This window comes from Macaca nemestrina, chromosome 8 (genome assembly GCF_043159975.1).
Source record: "Macaca nemestrina isolate mMacNem1 chromosome 8, mMacNem.hap1, whole genome shotgun sequence".
In the NCBI taxonomy this organism is placed as follows: Eukaryota; Metazoa; Chordata; class Mammalia; order Primates; family Cercopithecidae; genus Macaca; species Macaca nemestrina.
In genome coordinates this window covers 55,731,727-55,748,142 of record NC_092132.1, presented here as the reverse complement: position 1 = coordinate 55,748,142, position 16,416 = coordinate 55,731,727, and the positions used below count along the sequence as shown (strand labels likewise).

Genomic DNA, 16,416 nt, shown 5'->3' with positions numbered 1-16,416 from the left:
TATTTTAATGATTTCCCTAATTCATTTTAGATAATTTGTAAATGTGTTTATTGAATTTTTTATATAATAACACTGTATCATGCTCAAAATTACAGGTTTTTTTTTTTGTTTGTTTGTTTTGTTTTGTTTTTAACTAAGTCAAATTCTTTTTAAGGGAAAAAACAGGTAGGTACCATTGTTAGATGGGGATATTGCTATTGGAATACATGAACGTTCAGAGCGACAAAAGCTAGTTTTTTCTTTGTTTGTTTGAGACACAGTCTCGCTCTGTCGCCCAGGCTGGAGTGCAATGGCACGATCGCGATCTCAGCTCACTGCAAGCTCCGCCTCCCGGGTTCACGCCATTCTCCTGCCTCAGCCTCCTGAGTAGCTGAGACTACAGGCGCCTGCCACCACGCCCTGCCAATTTTTTGTATTTTCAGTAGAGACGGGGTTTCTCCGTGTTAGCCAGGATGGTCTGGATCTCCTGACCTCGTGATCTGCCCGCCTCGGCCTCCCAGAGTGCTGGGATTACAGGCATGAGCCACCGCGTCCGGCCGACAATAGCTAGTTTTAAAAAATTCACTTCCAGAACGTTAACACAAGAGGAGTTATTTCAGATAGCTTGGAGTCCAATTCTTATTACAGCAATATAAGTATTTCCAGGAACAAGGGCTTCTCCTCTTAGAGTTCACATTTACAAACAACATGATAAAAGCATCTTTGAAATGTGCTTCTCTGTTTTGACTTCAAATAAGAAGATATTCATTCATGAGCTTTTATAGGATTTGGTGAATTCTCAAACGTCAATACTGGACCAATATTTAAAAGGAACATTTAACTAAACTTTTTAAATAAGTGGTTCACAAAATTGCTTGATATGTGCTGTGATAATTTTTACTCATTTTAATTAACTGCACTATAAATTGCCAAATTCAATCACTAGCGGGATAATGCATGCTGATCAGATCAAAGGAGTCACATAAAACTGTGAGGGAAATGGAGTCACATTAAAGCTATAATTAAGTATCTCTTCAGTGACAGAGGACAAATGGAAAGATAAAGTAAATCATTCAGTCAAATGTGGCCCCAAAAATATGGTGGCAATCAGACCTTAGAGTATGAGAATTAACCCATTAGCCAAATGATGAGCCATGTTCATACCAAGCTCCAAAAGGCTTTTCTAAGAACCATTTATCTATCCAAATATCTCCATCTTCAAAGTATTCCATTACTAAAAGTATTATCAGAAACTCTTAGCCTTCTCTTTTGGAGTTATCTGAATTTCGTGTTTGACTTGTTTCAGTAGACTAAATGGAAGATATGGGAATGCAAGAGAATGTAAGAGAAAGGGTACATGTTATTTGTAAACAACATTTTGTCTTATAGTAAAAGGCTGACAGAGATACTCTATATTCAATGCCTGAGGAATCATGATTTCTAAATGTCTGGCGGAAACCTCGTTTACGTAATTCTAATTTTCATTAACTGTGTTAGAGTGTTGTATTTACTGGTTCATGGCACTTGGCTTGAATGTTTTTGCTGAAGTTTAGTTGGACTCAGGCAGTAGAAACTATGATAAGTCAAAACATAGAAATAAAATCACGTTATATTATTGATAAAGCCCATACCACACATGAAAATATGAACTGTTCTAGTGAGGAAAATTTCATGTTCAAAAAAATTTAGAAATTCGATTCCAAAGTGTTCAAGGTCATTCATGATTCAAGTCAGTGTGCCAAGAACTATTATATCTCTATACTATTTCTTAAAAATACTACATACACATCCTCAAAGGAGAAATTATTGAATCAATAAATAAAACCCAAATAATTGTGTTTAATATGTCTTTTGATCAGTCACACATCTCCCATCTTTTCTTCCACCTAAGAATAATGGCCTTATCACCTGATACTTCACGCTTTTAACCCATCTCTTTTTTAAGCCTTTCATAACACTTCCTCCCCACCTTTTCCTATTCCCGTCCTAACTCTTCTGGTCCCTCTACCATATTTCATTCCCTTCACCAAGTGGCAGACAGTGCTAGGGATTACTCACCATCCATTCTCACCTTCTTCTTTTTTAGCATTGATTTTATATGAGATATACATGTGCTAGGTTAAAAATATCCATCTGTCGGTCTCCCAAGTAGCTAGAGGTGAGCATCTGACTCAATTCTAGCCAATGAACTAAAAGCTGAAGTTAATTAAATGAGTCTTACCAAAATAATTGCTTTAATCAAAGTGTTGGGAGCAACTTTTAACTTTCATTCTCTCCTTTTACTTCTTACCTGGAATTTGAATGCAGTGCCATCCTTTGCACATAAGGACTCAGGCCACATGCCAAAGACAGCAGAGTAATAAGGAAATGGATCCTAGAAAGTTGATGATTTTCTTAAATGGCTTCTTGCTGTATCAGAAAAATGAAACTGCTGTTTGCTTAACTCACTGTAAACAGGTTTCTTTTTCTTTTTACTTTTCTTTTCTTTTTTTTTTCTGAGATGGAGTCTCACTCTGTCACCCAGGCTGGAGTGCATTGGCACAATCTCGGCTCACTGCAACCTCCACCTCCCAGGTCCAAACAATTCTCCTGCCTCAGCCTCCTGAGTAACTGGGATTACAGGCGCCCACCACCACGCCTGGCTAATTTTGTATTTTTAGTAAAGATGGGGTTTCATCATGCTGACCAGGCTCGTCTAGAACTCCTGACCTCAAATGATCCACCTGCCTCGGCCTCCCCAGGTGCTGGGATTACAGGCATGAGCCACCATGCCTCACCCCCTTTCATGTGTAATCAAATGTAGTATTAAACCAAAACAAATAGGAAACAAGTGATCTTTCTCCTTATATTAACATGTATATAAATGTTTAAACTAAAATCTTTATTTTTCTCATGCATCAATATTTTTAAAATAAATATAAATAAAAATTTGTTTTATAAAATAAAACAAATATCAAGCCAAAAAAAGTAACTATACACAAATTGTTAAATATGCATTTTGTTAATTTTGGTTTTTGTCAGTTTTGTTGTTGTTATTGGTTTTTTTGCCCTTGATTAAACAGTTTTTTAATATTATATGCCATAAAAACAAAAATTTAATTGTAGTGGTTTTTTAAAAAAATATAGTGGCTCATTTTTTGATATCCCTCCTCAAAGGGGAAATCTATGTCCTTTCCCCTTTGAACCTGAGCAGACTTGTGTCTTCCCTGTCTTCCCTGTTACCAACAAAATTCAGCAAAAGGGACTGTGTGATTTCCAAACATGGGTCAGCAAGAGCAATGCAGCCTCAATCTTGTTTGCCTGAACACTTGCACTCTGAGCCTTGGGTTACCCAGTAAGAAATCCAACTACTCTATAGCCACCATTCTACAAGGATGCCACATGGACAGGCGCTTCTATAGGGAGTCCTAATCCAAATTCTTCCAGCCCCACTACCAAACAAAGGAGTGAACAGGACTTCAACCCTTAGCAATTGAGTCCCTCTCCTGGCCTTTGAGTCTTTTTAGAAGTGACCAGACATCATGGAGCAGAGACATGCTGTCCCCGTTGTGACCTATCCAAATTCCTGACCTACAGAATTTGTTAACAAAATATAAAATTGATTTAAGATCAGATTTTACAATGATTTGTTTTGTAAAAATGGCAGCCACAACACTGGGGAAAGCTACTTCCCCACATTTAAGAATATGGAAAAAAAGAGATAAGTTTCTCAAAATGAAACAATGACACACATCAATGACAGAAATGGTGTCTGAGAGGAATAAAGCAATAGTAAATACAAACAACATTTTATGTTTACATTGTGTCTTTTGACTCCACGGTACTCAGGACGTATTACAAACTTAACTAAGTCCCTAACAACAAAATACACAGAAATCTCATTTTATGTGTAGGGGTACTGAAATTCACAAGAAAGATAGTTGAAATAATCAGAAATAAAAATCTAAAATCAAAAGATGACATTTAACTTTTTTAAAAAAAACTTTATTTTAGGTTTTGGGGTACACGTGGTTTGTTGCATAGGCAAACAGGTGTCACAAGGGTTTGTTGTACTTATTATTTCATCACCCAAGGTATTAAGCCCAGTACCAAATAGCTTTTCTGTTCCCCTCTCTCCTCCCACCCTCCCACTCAAGTAGACTCCAGTGTCTGTTGTTTCCTTCTTTGTGTTTATAAGTTCTTATCCTTTAGTTCCCATCTATAAGTGAGAACATGCAGTATTTGGTTTTCTGTTCCTGTGTTAGTTTGCTAACTTTCTTTGTTGTTTTTTTGTTTTGTCAGCTCCATTCATGTTCCGTCCACAGATATCTTGTTCTTTTTTATGGCTGCATAGTATTTCATGGTGTATATGTGCCACATTTTCTTTATCCAATCTGTCATCAATAGGCATTTAGGTTAATTCCATGTCTTTGCTATTGTGAATAGTGCTGCAATGAACATTCACATGCATGTGTCTTTATGGTAGAAACACTATATGGTCAATTTATATTCCTCTGGGTATATACCCAGTAATAGAATTGTTGAGTCAACTGGTAGTTCTGCTTTTAGCTTTTTGAGGAATCACCATACTGCTTTTCACAATAGTCAGACAAATGTCTACTCCCACCAACAGTGTGTAAGTGTTCCCTTTTCTCTACAACCTCATCAGCATCTGTTGTTTTTTGGCTTTTTAGTAATGGCCATTCAGACTGGTATGAGATGGTATCTCATCGTGGTTTTGATTTGCATTTCTCTTACGATCAGTGATTCTGAGCTCTTTTTCAAATGCTTGTTGACCACATGTATGTCTTCTTTTGAGAAGTGTCTGTTCATGTCCTTTACCCACTTTTTAATGGGATTGTTTGCTTTTCTCTTGTAAATTTAAGTTCCTTATAGATGCTAGATATTAGACCTTTTCAGATGCATAGTTTGCAAATACTTTCTCCCATTCTGTAGGTTGTCTGTTTACTCTGTTGATAGTGTCTTTTGCTGTGCAGTTCTTAAGTTTAATTAGATTCCACTTGTCAATTTTTGCTTTCGTTGTGATTGCTTTTGGTGTCTTTGTCATTAAATATTTTTCTATTCCTACATCCAGGATGGTATTGCCTAGGTTGTTTGGCAGGTTTTTTATAGTTTTGGGATGTATATTTAAGTCTTTAATCTGTCTTGAGTTGATTTATGTGTATGGTGTAAGGAAAGTGTCCAACTTCAATCTTCTGCATATGGCTAGCCAGTTATCCAAGCACCATTTATTGAATAAGGAGTCATTTCCCCCATTGCTTGTTTTCGTCAGCTTTGTCGAAGATTAGATGGTTGGAGACGTGCGGCATTATTTCTGGGCTCTTTATTCTGTTCCGTTGGTCTATGCACCTGTTTTTGTACCAGAAACATGCTGTTTTTGTACCAGAAACATGCTGTTTTTGCTACTGTAGCCTTGTAGCATAGTTTAAAGTCAGGTAACATGATGCCTCCAGCTTTTTCTTTTTGTTTAGGATTGCCTTGGCTATTAAGACTCTTTTTTAGTTCCATATGAATTTTAAAATAGTTTTTTCTAGTTCTGTGAAGAATGTTGTTGGTAGTTTGATAGGAATAACACTGAATCTGTAAGTTACTTTGGGCAGTATAGCCATTTTAATAATATTGTTTCTTCCTATCCATGAGCACGAGATGTTTTTTTCATTTGTTTGTGTCTGCTCTGATTTCTTTCAGCAGTGTTTTGTAATTCTCATTCTAGAGATCTCAACGAATCCAGGAATTGTTTTTTTAAAAAATTAATAAAATAGATATGCCACTAGCTAGGCTAACAAAAAAGAAAAAAGAGAAGATCCAAATAAACACAATTAAAAATGATGAAGGGAATTTTACTATGACACAACAGATATAAAAACAACCATCAGAAACTGCTATAAACACCTCTATGCACACAAACTAGAAAATCTAGAAGAGATTGATAAATTCCTGGACACACACACCCTCCCAAGACTGAGTCAGGAAGAAACTGATTCCCTGAACAGACCAGTGATGGGCTCCAAAATTGAATCAGTAATAAATAGCCTACCTACCAAAAAAAAAGAGCCCAGCACCTGATGGAGTCACAGCCGAATTCTACCAGATGTACAAAGAAGAGCTAGTTCCATTCCTACAGAAACTATTCCAAGAAAGTGAGGAGGAAGGACTCCTCTTCAACTCATTCTATGAGGTCAGCATCATCTTGATACCAAAACCTGGTGGAGACATAAGAAACAAGGAAACTTCAGGCCAATATCCTTGATGAACATCGATGCAAAAATCTTCAGCAAATTATTCAGAAACTGAATCCATCAGCGCACTGAAAAGCTAATCCACCAAGATCAAGTAGGCTTCATCCCTGGGATGCAAGGTGGGTTCAACATATGCAAATCAATAAATGTAATACATCACATAAACAGAACTAAAGACAAAAACCACGTGATTATCTCAATAGACGCAGAGAAGGCTTTTGACAAAACTTTGAACTATGTATTGAAGAACATACCTCAAAATAATAAGAGACATTTATGACAAGCCATAGCCAACATTATGCTAAATGGGCAAAAGCTGGAAGCGTTCCACTTGAAAACCAGCACAAGAAAAGTATGCACTCTCTCATCACTTTTATTAAACATAGTATTGGAAGTCCTAGCCAGAGCAATTGGGCAAAAGAAAGAAATAAAGGCATCCAAATAGGAAGCAAGGAAGTCAAACTATCTCTGTTGGTAGGCAACATGATTCTATATCTAGAAAACCCAATAATCTCGGCCCAAAAGCTCCTCCAGCTGATATACAACTTCAGCAAAATTGCAGGATATGAAATCTGTGAAAAATCACTAGCATTTCTATATACCAACAACAGTCAAACCAAAGAGCCAAATTAGAAAGGTAATTCCATTCAAAATTGCCACCAAAAGAATAAAATACCTAGGAATACAACATTGAACTTTCAAAACACAATCAAACTTTTAATTCAGTAAATAGCATTCCTTTCAAGAACAACTGATACTTATCCTCCTCTTACCTCCTCCCCATTATAAAAACAGCAGCATCATTATGATCATGATCATCTTTATTTCAACTTTTAATCCAAATGCTGAAGGTACAGTTAATGAAATGCCATAGATTTCTATATCATGTTATGCATTTCTTTTATTTTTTATATTTAAGGTTTGATTTCATCTATTCCCATTGGGGATCACAAACTTTGTAAAGCAGAACCAATGTCATGAAAACTTGATCTATCACTTAGATTGTTACACTTAGCTAGACTATAATAACCCACATTGAAAATAAAATTCCATTACTTGAACCACTGTCATTCTTTCTATTAAAAAGTTGAAGCTTACTGTCTAAATACCTTATTCTCTAAAAGATTTCCCTATGCTTTTTGTATTTATAACATAGAAGCATTTCTACAAGATGGTTTCAAATGACTCTGTATATTTCATTCCATAATTATCTTCCTCTTCTGCTTGGTGTGTCCAAAGAGGCATGCAGATATAGATGGGATATTGAAAACAAAGTGTCATGGAAACCAGATTCACTGACAGTCAGCCAAGTGCTTCCCTTTAAATCATTCCTTTGAAACAAAGTTGAAAATTATGAACTTTTTCAAGTCTTGACATTGTCCTCCTCCAAACAACCCACTCATATCATTCCAAGGGTTTTGTTTACTGTCATGTACAGACAGCCTACATCCTCTCTGTGGCCTGAATTGCTCAGATTGTTGTCAAAATTCACTCAATTCAGTATTTTTTAATATACCTGTCCTAAAATTGTGAAGCTTCTCTCCACAAGTTTAGTATTGAAAAATTGAAATTGGGTTACCTGCTTTGTGCTGACCATAAAAGGTACAAATTTTCAAAATATGAGCATAGATTTTAATGGACTAGATAATAGAAAAAAAACTTAAAGACAATCTGGTAAATTTATTTATGTTAGCGACAACAGAAATATTACAAAGACTTTTTTTCAGTCTTCAGTGTAGTATTTTATTGACTTGTGAAGGCATGTAGATTTTGCCAAGCTCAATGTGTCAGGTAATTGTTTGAAGATTTAAGATTCCATATCAATGGCTGAATTTTAGATTATATAGGCTTATTTCTTAATACATTTTAATCATTAGTCACTTCCTATTTTCGTTTCTCTTACACTCTTTGAATATTTCAAATATCTTTAACAGAGTTTGCCTTCTCTGTATATCAGAAATAACTTTTAAAATATTTCATTAAAGAAATTAATTTTTCACAAATATAATTTAGATGAAATTACTTCTCTTTGAGTAAAATGGGATTTTATCCCATGGTTTGTATCTAAGTTGATTTCCAAAACAGTCAATGCCTTATGCTTTGTAATGTTATTGTTGGCTATTTATTAAGTTCATCTATTGGCATGACACTTGAATTTAGAAAACATAACAAAGTATATTGCAATATTTCAGGAGTTAATACTTTCAGAAAGCAAAACACTAAGTAATTAAGGGTGGACAAGCATTTTAAGATTATTCAATTTTCTAACAGATTTGTTATAATGGTTATGGTAGTTAGCACTCTTGAGATCAAGTGCTGTATAATGGAAACATGTGTTTATTAAGTTTCTGTTGAGTGTCTTCCAGTGCTTTATAAGGAAGAGTGTGCTGCTTTAATTGAGACAGTGCCTAAAACAATACAATAACATTTTCTTATAATTAATAGCCTGACTGCCAAATATAATTAGAGAATCTCCAGGTTTCTGCCAAAAAAAAATCAATTTGGAAACCTAGCACCAGCAAGTCCAGGTATAATAAGAACATTAACATGGTGGTCACTGTTACTGAAGCCTAGTTTTGTGAACTTTCTCAGAAATCCTTCTCAAGTCCTTAATTCACCTACCTCTACTTACCAGGCTCCTGCATTTTTATTTATGCAAGCTGTTCCTATATATATATTGTTAGACAGGTCACACTGAACTATAGTCCAAGGTATATACAGTCTGTCTGTCTAAGATTTGAAGTTATCAAGGACAGGAACACATTTTTTTTCATCCTTATAGCAACTAACACTGTATCTAAAATAGAGAAGATACTAATATATGGAAATAGAATGGAATGTGAAGTAGAGCAAAATTCTGACACAAAGAGGCATGATAAGATAGTCTGTATGGAAGTATATTATTGTCAACACTGCTGTATCCATAACACATGCCACTAAGTTTCTTAATGCTTTGGCTTCACCAAAACTTACAAAATTTAGTAGATTGAAAGGTAATAGAAAATACACTTATTTCGAATGCCACTTTTTATTGTTTGCACATTTAAATTTCATAAATGTAATCAGCAATATAAAAAGACAACATCGATTACCATTTAGAGTAAACAACTTGCTTCCACACAGGGATTTCTTTAAAAGATATATTGTGGGTCATCTTGATAAGCATTAATCAAATTAATATATATGTGGAGTTAATCAGCCTAACCAATCTGTCTTTCTTAGTAAACTAAATTAAATATGTACAATTGTCACAGTAAAGGTCTAGTCAGGGAGATTATATCACTACACGAAAGCATGACTTCAAATATAAATAACAGCCATGACATGAAGCCAGTGAGATCTTGCCAGAGAGTCAGGAGAATTTAGAAAACATTTGTTTCAGGTGAACTCAGACCTACCTATCATTCTCAGAAAGGAACACAGGCATTCTGCCTACATACTCAAGGATGTGGCTGAAATTTTACCCATTATTCTGTTACTCAGGTCATTCCATTAAAATGAAATTAAGAAATGCCACAACAGTATAATTTTTTATAAGAATAAAATTAATGTATGAGTATATCCAGATTTTCTTTTTATTCAGCTAACTAAAAAGATTTCTGGAATGACCCATTTGATGGATGTATTTTGCTCCCCACCCCTTTTCTCCAGGGATCAACTCTTTCAGGCTTTGCAATATGAAACTGAGCAAAAATGAGGAGAGGCAGAGGGAAACTAGGCTTATAAAGTTAGGGAGGGGTGGAATTTCTCAGAGAATTTGGGATATGAGGCATAGGACTTCTTGTGTGTAAGGGAAACAGATAAAGAGAGAATGGTTTTTCTTTTTAAGTGTTATTCTCATCTACTTATTCTTCCCCACCCAGTCCCTTCACAGTTTTTAGAAAACCAAATAAAGAACTCTAAGATTGAAGGACTGTGAAGCCCACCTTTTAAGGATTACATTGCATAACAACAAAGAACAGAGGGTTTACATAATCAAGATTCCTCAGGATAAGTACATTCTGCAAGGCTTCTGAAGAGGCAGTATTATATTACAGAAAGAAAATCCATGATAGGAAGTCAAATAAACTTCAGTTTCAAACCTGTTTCTCCTACCTACTCATTATACAACATTGAGCATGTTACTCTCCTCGTTCAGAGATAATACTGAGATTATGCAATTAAAATACATGTAATCCAAATATATACAATTGAAATATTATATAGAAAGAGCATGATTCATACTCAAGCTGTTGTTAAATGCCTATTAATTCTAATTGTGAAGCATCAATTGTCAATAAAGATACCCTTACACTATTAGCTTGGAGCAAAATTAATTGCTGTTTTTGCCATATTTTCTCACTGAGCTTTTTGTCAATTGCTGAAAATAATGTGTACTTCAGGAATGTAATTAACAGTAGCACTCTATAGCATTTGCAGCACAAAAAGCACTTTTTGGCCGGGCGTAGTGGCTCATGCCTGTAATCCCAGCACTTTGGGAGGCCAAGGCGGGAGGATCACGGGGTCAGGAGATCAAGACCATCCTATCCTGGCCAACATGGTAAAATCCCTTCTCTACTAAAAAAAAAAAAAAAAAAAAATACAAAAATTAGCTGGACGTGGTGGCGGGTGCCTGTCGTCCCAGCTACTCGAGAGGCTGAGGCGGGAGAATGGTGTGAACCCAGGAGGCAGAGCTTGCAGTGAGCCGAGATCATGCCACTGCACTCCAGCCTGGGTGACAGAGCAAGACTCTGTCTCAAAAAAAAAAAAAAAGCACTTTTTACAACTTTTTTATTTGAGTCTTACCACAATTCTGTTAGGTATGACTCAGTATAAACAGCCCCAATGTATAGATAACCTGAAGCTCAAAGAAGTAAAGGAGTTTGTACAGAGCCAGCCAGCCAGCCAGCCAGTAAGTAAAAGAGTTGAGGCTTGCATCCAAATCATCTGAACCTAACTTCTGTGATATTTCCACCAAATCTCCACAGTTGCAACGAGGCTATATCACATGAAATGCAATAAAGATGTAAAGATAGAACATAAGTTCCTTGAGAAGAAGCTGATCTACAGCATGGAATATCAAAGGAAAAGTTCCACTACCAGAAATTGTCGACACAATCTCTGTGGGATTCTCTAAGCAGAAAAGCAGTGTCATTCCATCTGTACACACGGAATATACAGCTTCACAGGACAGGTGCTTTTGCATAAGGAAATAAATATCTATGACCTTGCTGTTCCTGTGCCTAACCCCAGCCCCTCTACCTCTTTGCCTGGCTACATATTAAGTGTGTTTTAAAATTCGGTTTGAGCATCTTTTCATCTCAGAAGCTTTCGTTTATCCTTAACCCCACCCCAGGCTAGTTTAGAGGTCCATCTGTCTTCCCACAACATTGTGTTCATAAGTCCATACAGCCCTTGCATGCACCAGAACAGGAGTTCAATGAGGGACTTTTGTCTTGTTCACTCTGTGTTCTTAGCATGTAGAACAGTGCCAGGCATTTTAAAATGGGTGCTTAATAAATATGTGTAGAATGAATTAATAGAACCTATCACTGCTTTTGAATTGTTGAATGTCTGGGTCATCAGTATACATATCCCATGAAAATACATGCTTTCCCATATCTGTGGAATCAGACCCTGGTGTAGATTCTGGCATATACAAACATTCTATAAGTATTTGTTAAATAATTCATACTCAGCACCAGGCACTAAGTCCATTATGGACATTAACTCACATATTCTTCATGATACTCTAGGAGGTAGTTACTATTGTCCTTCCCATTTTTCATATGAGAAAACTCAGACACAGATACATGAAAGAGCTTGCACAAAGTCACACAGCTGGAAAGTGGTAGAGCCAACATTATCAAAAAGACCAAGAGATAACAAGTGTTGGCAAGGGTGTGGAGAAAAGGGATTTCTTGAACACTGTTGGTGAATGTAAACTGTTGTAGTCATTCTGGGAAACAGTAGGGAGGTTCCTAAAGAAATTAAAAATAGAACTACCTTCTGACCCAGCAATCCCTCATTTGAGTGTATATTCAAAGAAAATGAAATCACCCTTCATTAAAGATAGCTACACTCCCATATTCATTGCAGTGTTATTCACAATAGCCACATATAAAAATGGCCTAAGTGTATTTCAGTGGATGAATAGATAAAAAACTGTGATTAACAAATACACATATGTGTGTGTGTGTGTGTGTGTGTGTGTGTATAATGGAATATAATTCACCCTTTAAAAAGAAGGAGATCCTGCCACTTGCCACAACATGGATGAAACTAGAGGGCATTATGTTAAGTGAAATAAGCCAGGAATAAAAAATAAAAATTGTATGATCTCACTTACATGTGGAATTTTTTTTAAAAAATTTAGGTCAAGTATGCAGAAACGGATAATAAAACAGTATTGCCAGGTTGCCAGTATTGGGAGGAAGCAGAAATTGAAAGATGTAGGACAAAGGATACAAAGTAGCAGACATGTACAATGAATAACATCAAGATCTAATGTATAATAGGATGATTATTAATAATATTGTATTCAGGAATTTTTGCAAAACGAGTAGATTTCAACTACTCTTGCCACACACACACACACAAATGGGTAACTATGTGAGATGATGGAGATGCTAATTTGCTTCACTATAGTAACTATTTTACTATCTATTTGTATCCCACTAGATTATGTTGTATGCTATATATAATATAAAATTTATTTTAACAGGTAAGGAAATAACGAAGGGAGGGAGGGAGGAAGAGGGGAAGGAAGAGAGGGAGGAATAGAGGAAAGAATGAGGGAGGAAGAGATGAAGAGAGAGAGGGAGGAAGAGATGAAGGGAGGGAGGGAGAAAGGAAGGGAGGGAGGGAGGGAGGGGGAAGAAGGAAGAAAGGAAGGAAGGGAGGAAGGGAGGGAGTAAGGAAGGAAGGAAGGAAAGGAGGGAGGGAGGAAGGGAATGAGGAAGGGAGGAAGGGAGGGAGAGAGGGAGGAAGGAAGGAAGGAAGGAAGGAAGGAAGGAAGGAAGGAAGGAAGGAAGGAAGGAAGGAAGGAAGGAAGGAATCGGGACTAAGACTACAATCCAGGCAGTCTAGCTCCAGAGTTCATCCTCTTAACCATTCTGCTCCATTTAATACATTCATGAATGAACAAACCAACAAAATAAAGATATTACAGTGATAAATGCAGTAATAGAGGTTTGAAGTAGTGCTACAAATACAGATGAGGGAGTAATTAATTCTGCCTGAGGATGGTGGAAACCTTCATATAACAAGTAACATTTTTGTTAAGCATTGAAAGGTGAAGTGCACTAGGCAACAAAGGTAAGTATTTATCGCAACTTTACATGTAATTTATTGCAAACAATATTATCTATTTGAAATCTAAAGTTTTAACAGTATTTTTATTTGTTAGCAATATTAACTCTAGTCATCATTTTAATTCCTCAGTCACTTCTCCTATGATGCATGCCTCACATTTTTTTCTAATTTCTTTGATAAAGATAACATTTGGGGGAAATGCAGACTTTTATCTTTGTGAGGTAGATTGTTTTTGCTGATGATTATGAAATGAACTAGAACTGAGATGGAAAATATGAAGTAATTTTTCCTTCTCTGTTTCATAAGATTTGCTTTGGCTCTTAATTCAGAGGAGCTTGAAACTGTAAACTGATCACTCCAGAGACCACCCATTCATTTTACAAGGTTCACATCTGGTTTTGCCAAACTTCCTTTTGAGAGCATGCCCAGTCCTCAAAGGAGTCCTGAGAAGGAAATTGGAGAAAGGGGAGATAGGAAATGTGGCCCATTGTGTCCAGAGAGTGTGATAGGAAAATGGGAGTCACACGGATGTCTTGGACATGAACTGACCACCACCAGAACAGCATTAGGTGTCAAGTTCCCCAAAATGATTCCTACTGGAGGTTAGATTAGCTAGAGCTGATTCTACCTCTGCAGCCATTTGGCATATTCAGGGAACAAGGCTTAGCTTGCAAGTGTACAGCTGCTGAGCTTGCAAAATGAAGAAAAAAATGTGAAAAACATCTGCAAGCATGTCATTCAAAAAAGGCCTTGAGATAAGTTAACTCTTAACATGTGAAAATCAGGACTTGGAGGACAAATAAATTTTGTGTTATTTTACCCACTTTCTGAATTGTGGAAGGAGAAAATAATATCCTCAACTTTATCCCTCTGAAATACTTGAGTTCCTTTCAGCTCTAAAGGTCACTTCTGAATATTTCTGACAAATAAATTTTAAATTAATCTCCATAAAACAAAGCATCTACATTTCAGCTTGATACCAGAAAAACTATATCCTGAATGAGACGTTTTGTACTACACAGCATCAGTTTATATTCTCTTACAGTGGAGTAAGGTCACACATTTATCCCCTAGCTACATGCAGAAGATAATAAATAAAACACAAACACAGGACAGGCTGACCCCCAATTCGGCAAGCATAAGCAAGCATTACCAGCAGGGCTACTGCTAGCACCATGGGCTCTGCATGATGTCATAATACAGTTCACTGTTAAGGACAGGAAGTAGCCCTGGAGGACTTAAGATATCCAAGTAGTTAAAATGATGCAATGCATTGCTGAAACATTAAGTAAACTTCAACACTGTCATCTCGCTGTTGGATAGTGCTCTATTTGGCAAAATATAATAATGTTGAAACAAGATCATTTCACACAATGACAACTGCAATAAACACAGTAAAACAGGGTGATGTGTGAAAGTATGTACTACTTACATAGGACAGGGGTGGTTATTGTCATGAAAGATCTCTTGGGAAAGGTAATACTTCAGCTGAGTCCTGAACAATGAAGAACCATAGATGTGAAGATTAAGGGTACTGAGATTATGGGGAGAAGGAACGACAAATTCACACAATTAGTAAACAGTAGTGCTGAAAACTTAAACTCAGTCTTCTACTCTTTCCATAATCTCAAACTTTCTCTTTTTACTTAGTAAATGACAAACCATGACCAATAGGTAAAACAGCACCCATGAGGTCAAATTAAGGCTATCATAATATTCTTATCTACAATCTTTTTAAAAAATCAGTATTGAAATTAATCACATGTTCCAATTAAGAGTTAAATATTTTTAATTTTAATCAATATGAAATCATTTTAGTAGAAAATAACATGTATCCAAATTAAGGCCCGTATTTGAATATTTAATTGCAAGTTTTTATCCCTCAAACCATTTTTATGAAATTATTTGCCTTCCAGTAACACAAGAATAAATATACAAGCCTTGAGTAAAAAAGATAACTTCTTTGCTGCGAACCTAAAACATCTCTTTGAAAAAGCCTATTAAAAAGTTTAACTAATACCTTAAATACTAAAACCTTAATGTGACATTTAAGATAGTCTAGAATATATATATATAATATATATATAATATATATTATATATATATATAGTATTATATATATATATATAGTGCTTCATCCCCCAGTCTAAATCTTTTGGATGGGTATCAGAAATTGTCATCAAATGGGGGAAAAAAAACAAATACTATTATATACAAAATCAAAAATGTCAAAAATGTGAATTCAGAACATCAAAATCAAAAGCTCTAGCAGGGTACCACTTATAAGAAGACAGTACTTCATAGTAGAAAGATCTAGACTGGGAGAAAGTAGATTTGGCTTCTCTTTTGACTGTCGCTAGCCAGATACAAGACCTTAGAAAATTGGCCCGGCGCGGTGGCTCATGCCTGTAATCCCAGCACTTTGGGAGGCCGAGGAGGGAGGATCACGAGATCAGGAGATTGAGATCATCCTGGCTAACATGGTGAAACCCTGTCTCTACTAAAAATACAAAAAATTAGCCGGGCGTGGTGGTGGGCGCCTGTAGTCCCAGCTACTCGGGAGGCTGAGGCAGGAGAATGGCGTGAACCCGGGAGGAGGAGCTTGCAGTGAGCCGAGATCGCGCCACTGCACTCCAGCCTGGGCGACAGAGAAAGACTCCATCTCAAAACAAACGAACGAAAAAGACCTTGGAAAATTAATTTACCTCCTCAAATCTGCTTTTTCTTGTGAAATTGGTGTAAAAACATTTGTTCTTTCTACCTTGTAAGATTCCTGTGTGGACCAAGTGAAATGAAAACTGGAAGTTTACAAAATATAGTACCACCCAATTAAAATAAACAATAACTTTCCCCCTCCCATACACACATCTCTCCCTAAAAACATTAGCTAAAATCATCAGTGCTG

General features: G+C 36.3%; 1 long non-coding RNA gene across 1 annotated transcript in view; it reads left to right on the top strand.

Annotated features, from left to right (window-relative positions):
* LOC139355622 (uncharacterized) overlaps positions 1–11,321 on the top strand; it is a 59,623-nt gene extending 48,302 nt beyond the window's left edge. Inside the window, exon 4 of the long non-coding RNA XR_011606400.1 lies at positions 11,186–11,321. This is a non-coding gene — a long non-coding RNA (uncharacterized lncRNA). The remainder of the gene's footprint in view (positions 1–11,185) is intronic.
* Positions 11,322–16,416: the final 5,095 nt, after the last annotated feature.